Source organism: Dunckerocampus dactyliophorus, chromosome 13, assembly GCF_027744805.1.
Source record: "Dunckerocampus dactyliophorus isolate RoL2022-P2 chromosome 13, RoL_Ddac_1.1, whole genome shotgun sequence".
Lineage (NCBI taxonomy): Eukaryota > Metazoa > Chordata > Actinopteri > Syngnathiformes > Syngnathidae > Dunckerocampus > Dunckerocampus dactyliophorus.
The window spans coordinates 13935903-13946698 of NC_072831.1; positions in this window are offsets into that span (position 1 = coordinate 13935903).

The window sequence follows — 10796 nt, forward strand, 5'->3', positions numbered from 1 at the left end:
AGATTTCATTTAAAAACTGCATGTTGTATTCAGACGTGTTCCCATTGACTAATATTAAAATTAGTTAGATGATCTGAAACATGCAACAACAAAAAAATAAGAAATCAGGAAGGGGCAAACACTTTAGCTTTAGCTAAAAGTATCCTGCTGACTCATAAAAACAGGACTATAGAAAATGCTGCACCCTTGAAGCTCGGCCTATCGTTTTTGTTTGTGTGATTGACAAGGGGAAAGACTGACTCATACTGTTCATTGTTGTATTTGTACGGATATTGTATATAACTCCACTGGTGTTGATTCAGTGAGGACAGGGTAGAAGATAGAATCAAGCAAACAGAAGCAAGAGATAGCTCAGTCAACAAACTGGAAGGCAACAGCCTGAAGAGTAGCGATAGAATGAGGACGCCCTCCGTCCTGTATTCATTAACGGTCTAACCGAGACACTTAAGGGTAAGTTAGCGGCCAGGGCTGGGTTGTTCAAAACTCAGTTATTGTTTTAACCACTGGTTAGGTAGACTTAACCGACCTTTAAATTTAACGACACCGTTATCTTGTTGTCCAAAACAAAAGCTAACGCTACCTTCATGATGCAATACTGTCATGCCTCCTAACGTGCATTGCTGATGTCTGGGTTATGCATTTCTTCACACTTTAGTGTACATTTCAGCTTTTCAGCACATGACAAATTATTTATTTGTGCAAGACAGAAAAACATGCATTTAACTGCCTAGATTTGAAAAGGAACCTATTTTATTGAACCGTAATAAGCTTGCAAATTCTATCTGAGTCATGTTTAAGAACAACTATTTTGATGGAATAATTGTACATACGTAGCGCTACTAGAGGCTTTATCGGCGTCACAAGATTGTATTTTTATCAACTTGTAATTTGAGGCGATAGTTACATTATTTTTAAAGCTTTCCGGAGGAATTGTAAGTATAGTGTGTAGTGTATAGTGATGGTGTACATAGTCTTGCCTTTGCAATGTATTGAAAGCTGTGTTCTGTTCACTTGTGGAACAACAAAATAAAACATACATTTGATAAACATTGCTCATGTGCGGTTCATATATGAAGAGCTATTATACTTACTGCATCATCTTGGCACCAATATTAGGTTGAACTCTCAGACTCTTACTTTGAAGGTGAGCCAACGTTCTGTATTTTTCCGAACTAACAGCGTGTGCTGAGCAAAATATCTTTTAACCGAACATTGTTTAATTGTGTCGTTCATAAATTGCTCCGTAATTGATTCGTAAAACATTTAGCATCATTTGTTGGAGAATACAATTTGAACATTTTTAAGTGAAGTGTGTCTGGGCTCTTACTTTGAAGGCTGGTTAAGTAGTTCTGGTATCCAGCTAAGGGCCCGAGGTTCATTTTGCTGTAAAGCTGGAAACTATGTGAAATATTGCTTACTTCAATTAATAATATATTTAACTAAAAATATGTTATTTTTTTTTTATTTGGTAATTTGTTGTGTTTCGCTATCAATTTTTTTGCTAAACCGGAAGTCAATAAAATGAGGAATTGTGAGATATATTGGCATTGACCAGTGACACCAACCACATGGTTAACTTTGACGAAGCTGTTAACTAACGACCTGACTAACAATGTTTTGAACAGCGCATATTTAACAGTCGGTTAACTAACAGCGAGGTAAGAATTTAACCGGTGGTTAGGGGTTAACCAGAGGTTAAAATAACCGAGTTTTGAACAGAGAGAAACCCGGCAGCCTCAACGCCCTGGCACATGTGAGAACCACACAAAAGGAAACTGGCTCAAAGCTGAGCACCCTGACCACCAAGATCTCATTCCCTAGCTTCCAGCGAGAGCCACCACACCACCAGCTCTAGTCGGCACACCACTCAGCATGCATAAGAGGAGCCGATGCAGCTTGGATAAACTATAGTAGATTAACCCCTGAAGAATGGGAACAGCGACGACAGGCAGCCGAGTGTTTTCATTATGCCAGTCCAAAGCATTTCCAATGGAATTTCCTTAGGCAGTTAAACAGGTGGGCTCCCTGGCGGAAACATTTCTTTCACACAAATCCCCTACTAACCGCTTGTCTCTGTCACCTAGGTACTGTTCAACAGTCAGTCCCTAACCATGTCAGCCCTTGTACACTCTGGAGCAGAGAGTAACTTCATAGATGTCCACCTGGCAGCCCGGCTTGGAGTACAGCTCAAGCCTCTGGAGGCAGCATCATCACAGAAGCACTGCATGGCCATCATTTAGCCACACTAACTCACCACACCCAAACCATAACTCTGCTGCTTTTTGGAAACCATCAGAAAGAGATTTCCCTGTGTGGTAGTATTGCAAAGCTTCCATAACCCCTTGGTTCTTGGTTTTCCGTGGCTTTGACAGTACAACCCCACATTAACCGGAGGGCAGGGGAAATTCTCGGCTGGAGCAACTTCTGCTAATTTCATTGCCTAAACTCAGCTGTCCCTTCTTCCACTAAACTTTCACACCCGTTCTTCAGGAACCAGCGGACCTGCCCCATACCCCCCCAGATTTCCTTGAACTGCAGACGTTTTTAGCAAGAGTAAGGCACGTTCCCTTCCACCTCATAGGCCTTATGATTGTTGTATCGATCGAGCCATACCCCGAAACGGCTATCTGTACCCAATTATTGAAATGGTCCCACGAGTCAGGTATAAATAGCATAGAACACTTTGGAATGCCTGATCCTAACTTTAGAACAATCTGTAAAATACATTTTTGTAGTATCATTGTCAGATGTGAAATGGGATTAGATACATCTCAGAATCATCCATACCCCACCAGGTGAAATCTTACATCGAGCTTCACAGCAAGGACGATTTACTGTTAACTTGTATTTCTTCAATTTACGAATTATTATACCAATAGTGACCTCTTTCTTATCTAGCTTCCTGATGATGGTCTTGTTGTCCATCGCAGTCTTGTTCACGTCTACAATGTTGTCCCTGAGATCCTTTGTCAACTTTTGCCCATGGTTTAGGAGAGGTTTCAATGGAAGAGACTGTTTCTATGATATCTCTCTTTGTAGCTTTTATCCACATAACAAGTTGATATTATGGCTACTTTCCTAAAGAGAAAAGACTAATCTATGTGCTTCATGACCTTTCTGGTTATTTACCTCAGTCTAATTAATTTAATAAATCTCCAACCTTTACTTGATGTTTTTCCCCCTCTGAATGCATTTGTTTTTATAGTCTGTCTCTCGCTCTTAAAATAAACCTAACATAAAATTGTGGACTGTTCATGCGTTTTTAAGGGGGTAAAATTACAAAATCTGTCGGGGATCAAGCACTTCCCCCACTCTATACCAGTTAGATTTTTACTTGGAAACTTTTCGGCAGTGAGACATTAGTAGTTGTTACAGTCTTGCTAACCACCATGACCCAGGAAACACAAAACATGCCTGGAAGCAACTGCTGTCCAAATTGTAAATGCATGTCTACAAAATGATGAGGATAGGAACACTCTGAACTTATTCTGGCAGAGAATTGTGTGTGTTTTGATTTTGTTTTGTTATTAGTATTGCTGAAGGAATTGCATGTAATAAAAAGGGAATAGTTGCATTATTTTGTTTTGAGAGTATTTATTGTTTTATTACATTGTCTTATATCAGTAGTTTTCAATTATTTCCCATCATGCCCCCACTGGGGGACTGAAATGTTTTCATGTCCCCCTGATTTGAAATTGTATTGCGAAACTGATATTTATCTGTACTGTACAGCCTGAACTCGAAACTGAAACCAGCGAAATGCAACAAAACGGAGAGCAGTGAAGCATACAAGCGTATTCAAAAGTCAAATTGCATGCCGAATACGACAAATTCATACATGTTGGCAGGTGTGAACTAACATTGAACCACGCCCTCACAGGGGGACCTGCCCCTCTGTTTGAGAAGCAATGTTTTTGTATATTGTTAAATTGTTCACAAATAAGTTGTTGTTGTTTTTGCTTGTTTGCCTAAAATCGATGTCCTGTGCTTTATTCTAATTCCAATCATTAACAAATTAAAGGCAAAATCATTCAGCAATACTGCCCTTGCGTCACATAGTTATAAGAAATGAATAGTCCTCTTCTGTTTCGGTTTTGCATCTTTATATTTGATGAGTAGAATTTGTGGTTGCTGTGCTTCAAAACACTGCACCAAGACATGGACCATGCAGTGTGACACACAGGACGTCATAGCTGGGATTGCTGTGTTGTTCAGTGTCTTTGCTCCATCCAGTGGCAGTTTGCTGCAGGTGAAACTAAACAAACATACACTGAGCAGAGTATGGTGCATCACTGATGGTGTTTACACAGGAAGCAGCTGCACAGTCAGCATGCTCACTGGTTGGCGTGGAGCATTGTCTTTGACCACACATGCATGCGTGGTTGACTTGACAGGAAATGGAGCTCAAAGACAAGAGACAACGTCTGATAGCTGTTGAGAATTTAATTCACATAGGGGTGGGCAATACTGGAGATTTTGGTATCGATCCAATACTGATAGTGATTTTTATTTGTCAAGATCACTAAATGACTCTGATTTTGTCTTTAATTTGCTGATCATGATTACAACCTGAATAAAGTAGGCAAAAATATTTGTGAAGAAATTAATAATAAATACAGCAATATAAAGGCAGTATCAACAGTATGAACAAAATAATTCAAATGTGCCCTTATTCCTCTTTATTTTATACACTTGGTTGTGCAAAGTAAAGTCAACAGCAAAAACTACTGCTGGCTCTCATTCAAACCTTTTGGTTTTTCTCCCACACAAAGCCCTCCTGTGTCTAATGTATTCAGAGTTTGTAAATATCAACAGTAGAACAACATAAAAAACACAACAAGATCCATCCATTCATCCATCTTCTATGCCGCTTATCCTCACTAGTGCCGCAGATATGCTGGAGCCTATCCCAGCTGACTTCGGGCGAGAGGCGGGGTACACCCTGTACACCAGCCAATCACAGGGCGCATATATAGACAAACCATTGACACTCACATTCATACCTATGGACAATTTAGACTCGCCAATTAACCTAACATGCGTGTTTTTGGAATGTGGGAGGAAACCGGAGTACCCGGAGAAAACCCACGAACGCACGTACGGCGAGAACATACCAACTCCACACAGAGATGCCCAACAGAGATTCAAACCCAGATCTTCCCGATCTCCTGGCCGTGTGGCCAACGTGCTAACCACTAGGCCACCGTGCGGCCCCAACACAAGATATTTATGAAAATGAAAACAGAGGATAACAGAAAAATACATTCCTCAGCCCTAATTTCAAAGGAGAAAAGCAGTAGGCCTTGTCCTGGCCTAGCTTGTTGGATGAGCTGCAGCAGAGCCTGTTCTGGCCTGGAGGATGGGCAGCAGCATGGCGAATAAGAATGTTGGTAAGGTCTAGTGAGTCCTGGTGACGGCAGATGCCAAAAGCAGCAAAGGCTGATGGCTCGGCTGCCAGAGAGGCCTAGTTTAAAACCAGCAAACATCAAATGATAAGATTCCTCTGAGAGTATGAACGACATGCTCACTGAAGATTCGGAGATCATCGTCGCCGTTAATGTTGCGGAAAAAGTACGGACCAATACAGAACAATCTGCGTATTGCAGCATAGAACAACAAAAATTCTCATTTTGCATTACAGTATGACTTTTCCTCAAATTTTAACCCTTTAATATTTTGGGAGAATTTTTTTTTGCCCACCGGAAAACGGGCCTGTGTTCAGTCATGCATTCTATTATGCAATACATTTTTGTATGGACCAAAGGATGATGTTCAGACCAACATATGCAAAATTTCATGAAAATATTCTATTGTAACTTTAGTGGCTACTGTTGAGACTATCCTGTCCTATTTTAGTCGCTTCTGGGTGCGGGGGATCCAGGTCATAACGCACTCCAAATAAAGTCCGGACAGATGATTAGATATAGTCCCGTTTATTGCACAATGATGAATGAATGAATGAATGAATGAATGGGTTGATTATAGAGCGGTGGTGTATGTCATCAGGTTGTATGTATGGCGAATGTGGAAGTCTGACGTAGCGAGCATGAATGGAGCTCATTTTCCAGGTGAGTCTTTATGGTACAAGCGGTAAAAACCCGTGTGACCTCCCGTCACCCCAACCCGTGCCCTGCCACTTTGGCACTTACAGTAAGTAGTGTGCCTCCATACTGCCACCAGTGGTCAAACAAAATGTAATTCCTTCAACAACAAAAAAAGACCAGCACCAAAATAAGCCAAATAAGCATAGCAACACAAAGCATAAATGGCTCGTACACACCGGCCCAAATTGTGCACACAGCACAATTCAAACAACACAACAGAAGAAGCACAAGGGTGTATAGTCCCATGCATAGTTCTTCCTTTTGAAAGGGCTTCTGGTAAGACTAAGATCTTGTAGATAGTTGTTTCCAACTGTCCAGTCCGACAGTTCAGAAGGTCCAAGTCTCTGGAGATCATCTTCATTGGCATTAGCTCATCTCAGCTGGGCTTTGAATGGCGCGCCTCCTCCTCATCAGACTGCTCCCAGATAGCCAGGGTGCTGAATTTCTCCTTCTCATGAATCCGTACGTCCTCTGGGTCTTTGAAGCTAAGCTGTTCCAGGTCTTTAACAGACTTTGTCTGTGTGGCAGACAACAGCAGAATTTGGCAGGTGTTGGGGTGCTTCTCCATGATAGCCTTGACTGTGTTGATGAAGCCCATGTCCAGTATGCCGTTGGCTTCATCTGATGCCAACACGTGCAGGTTGGAGTTGTGGAAGGTGGTCATCATATCTATGTGCTGGAGCGGTCCCCTTGGGCTGCAGATGTCACTGTTGGTGTAGTAGAGCTTCTCATAATGGCTGTTTCCTGACTCGCCCTTCAGCTCCTTTCTGCTGCTACTGTGGTCATAGCAAGTGGACTAGATCGCTTGGAGACCTTGATATCTTTGAGCCTCTTCCTGATACCTCTTACACTGTAAATTCAAGTGCTCCTGCAGCTTCTTGCCAAGTTGCTCCGGTTTCCTGCTGAGCACTTGGTTAGCCTCCGCCTGCTCTGAGAGGCTTTTAAGGGTCCCCTTCTACTCTTCATCTAGTGCCTTTGTATTACCATCCATCCATTTTCTATACCGCTTCTCCTCTTTAGGGTCGCAGGGTCATGCTGGAGCCTATCCCAGCTGACAAGGGTACACCCTGGACTGGTCGCCAGCCAATCGCAGGGCACATATAGACAAACAACCATTCACAATCACATTCATACCTATGGACAATTTAGAGTCGCCAATTAATCTGACATGCATGTTTTTGGATGGGGGAGGAAACCGGAGTACCCGCAGAAAACCCACACACGCACGGGGAGAACATGCAAACTCCACACAGAAATGCCAGGTCCCAGGGGAGAACTGAACCCAGGTCTTCCCGATCTCCAGGTAGTTACTGTGTTGGCCAACATGCTAACCAGTAGACCACCGTGCACCAGAACCACAAAACAATGACTGGCAATCAGTCACTCTTGACCCATAGTCCGCATTACAATAGTGGTCCTTGTGCCTTGCAGGTTGAGCTCCTTTGTGAGTGTGTAGGTGATGTAGGTAGCTTTAATCCCAGAATCTAAGAAGCCGTAATTCTTCAGCACTTTATCTGCCTTTTTAGCCTTGATCTCAACAGCTACAATGGGAAATGTACAATCTCGGTCCCTGGCCCCAGTACAAGAACCGGTCCGATGAGAGACAAGCGCACTGCTCACTGGTTCCTCGGCTCGTTTGGCCAGCAGTTCTCTTTCCATATGGAGAATAGTGCGATGTTTGAGGTTGCATGTGCCACAAGCGAGCCGACTTCTACAGTCCCAGCTGATGTGACCGAACTTTAAACATCCAAAACATCCTCCTTTTTCTTTAAGAAATTCAATCCTTTGCTTTTGAGGAATTCTGTTTAGCTTTGGACATTCTAGCAGGGAATGAGGCTGCTCACAGCAAAGAAATGTTTCTGAGGGAATGCTCCCAGGGTTCGTCAACTTTATTTTCTTGCTCAGGCACTGCGAGTGGAGAGGCTGCAGCATTGCTGATGGCTCTAATGGATGTTGCAAAGCAGCTGCCTTTGATGCTATTCTTTGGTGGTGCACTTTTCAAGACATGGCTGGGCTTTGTGTCGGAGATGTCTCCAAACAGAGAATGAGACTAGATTTTAACTTGCCGCGCCAGGAAGCTGACCATGTCGCTGAATGTGGCTCTGGAGCCTCTGTTCTCCTGCATTTGATAAGCTGCTGATCTCCAGCCTTCTCGCAATTTGGAAGGACCACTTCATGATTATTTGCCTCATGTGGGATGGGACATTCATCTCCTCAATATACGGCATTTCGGACAATTCGTTACAGCATTCACGAAGAAACAAGGCAAAGTCTTGCAGTGCTTTAACATCTTCTAATTTGGCCAGGCAAAAGCTTTGTCCATGTAAGCAGAAGCTATGTGATGTTGGTTTCCGAAGTGTAAAAGTTCTTCGATCCAAATAGTTGTTGGTCCTTTGCTCCACACGATGCTCAAATGCTCTCATAAAAGAAATGAACTGCAGGGGGTCACCATTGAAAACTGGCATGTCACGCTGAGGCAGAGATGCTGCCTACTGCTGCTGCACAAGCATGGTGGTGATCTCATTCTGCATTTGCATGATGGTACAGACTGGGTTAGCAGCTACATCTGAAGCCTGCAGCATGGGTAACTGTTGTTGCATCTGTTTGTTGTGCAACGCTTGTGGTTGTGCCGTTGCAGGCTGAATAGACATGGCCCTTAACATTGGCACACTATTCCCAAACTGGTCCCCGAAAGTAGCCAACTCATCATTTATTTTCTGAGAATAGGTTTGACAGTGACATCTACTGGCTCGTTATGGTGTTGCAGTTGACCCTGTGCAGTTGGGTTTACTTTGATTAAAACTGGAGTTCTCCAATAAAGCGTGAATGCTGGGGGTGCTGTTATGCTTGGCTGAGCAGCCATTGTGGTAGGTTCAGGCACAAACTCCTTTGCTTGTGTGTTAAGGCCACTGTGTCCCTTAAAAACATAGTGGTTCATCCCATTAGCGTTTGATCTTCCTCCTATGCTTCTGTCCTCCAACACGGACAAACGTGCAACAACAGCAGCTATTTCAGCATCCATTTCCATTTGTTACTTATGTTTCTTTATTTTGTCAGCTTCCAACCTGTCCCTTCCTCCAACTCATGTTTTCTTTTAAGAGCAGCAGCCTTTGCCAATGAAGAAGCTTGACCCGCCATGAGCACCAAGGCAGTGCAGGACCCAGATGCATAGCCGTGCTTACTTGAAATAGCAGAAACACCACCACATTCACCTGCTTCAGTATAGCAATCATTATTGCATTGTTTTTATGGTCATTCAATTGATGACAAGAGCTCCAATATTTCGACCATTATGTTGCTTACTTGCTTAAGTACATCACTCATTTGCTTTTCTGCTCTTTCAATAGCAAAAGCAGCACCTTTTATTAAAAGCTTTCTTTCTCTTTTTCCACCTTGTACACCAAAGGTCCAGCTTCAGCCTTATCACGATCCATTTCACTCATTTTCAACTGTGAATCGGTCATCATCGACGTGCTACGATGTGCTTTGTCTGCCTTTACGCGAGGGCAAAGCGCTCCAAAAATGCCACAAACAGAAAAAAGTATTCACACACAGAGCTGCAGAATGTCCACTTCGAAACATGAATGATTGACACCCACCGAAGACTAGCTGTCAGTCAAGCTAGCGTCATCTCCCGGAAGACGCCGATCCAAAACGCCCACTATAATAGGAATGACGTCTTCTACGAGCGTTGTAACCTCACATGTGCTTAATCGATCTCACTCGAGAAGACGACGATAGATGATGAGCGACTATACCGCCTTGCTTCGTCATACAGGTGGTGATTAGGTGCAGGTGTGCAGCGCGTCCAACTTTCCAGGGGAGTCCAAAAAGTGGCTCTCTTTTCCCTTAAGCTCCGTATTTTACTTGATCCACAAGGTCGGGATTTTACTTTATGTAGACTGTCTTGTCCTACTATTTTAGTCACTTCTGGGTGCGGGGGATCCAAATAAACAAAGTCCTGACAGTTCATTAGGTACAGTCCCGTGTATTGTATAATGATGAAAGAATGAATCAGTTGTTTATAAAGTGGTGGTGTGTGGCGAATGTGGAAGTCTGATGAAGCAAGCATGAGTGGAGCTGATTGTCCAGGTGAGCACTTAAAAAAAAACAAACATGTGACCTCCCGTCACCCCAACCCGTGCCCTGTCACTTCCGCATTTAAATAGTGTGCCTCCATACCGCCACCAGTGGTCAAACAAAATATAATTCCTTCAACAAAACTAAAACACCAGCACCAACATCAGCCAAGTAACTTTAGCAACACAAAGCATAAATGGCTCCTACAGCTACTTTTTGGGAGTCTACTTTTTTTATACACCCTGTATTACACAATTTAAAAATAACTTAATAAATTAATAATATGATATTTGTATGTAATATATAGAATAGAAATAATGCAATATGATACATATTTTCTTTTTAATTTAGTGTATTACTTGTTATATTTTTTATTTATATTATGATTCAATATATATATATATATATATATATATATATATATATATATATATATATATATATATATATTTAGTTTTAATTTTTTAAATTTATATCATCTTTCAAAATATTTATTTATTTATTACTTTTGTAGTAATTATGAATGATTATATATAATGAAATTAAACTTTTTTTTATAATGTATGCACATCGTATGTGTGGATTCTTCGTCCTGACTGTAGAGATGCCCTG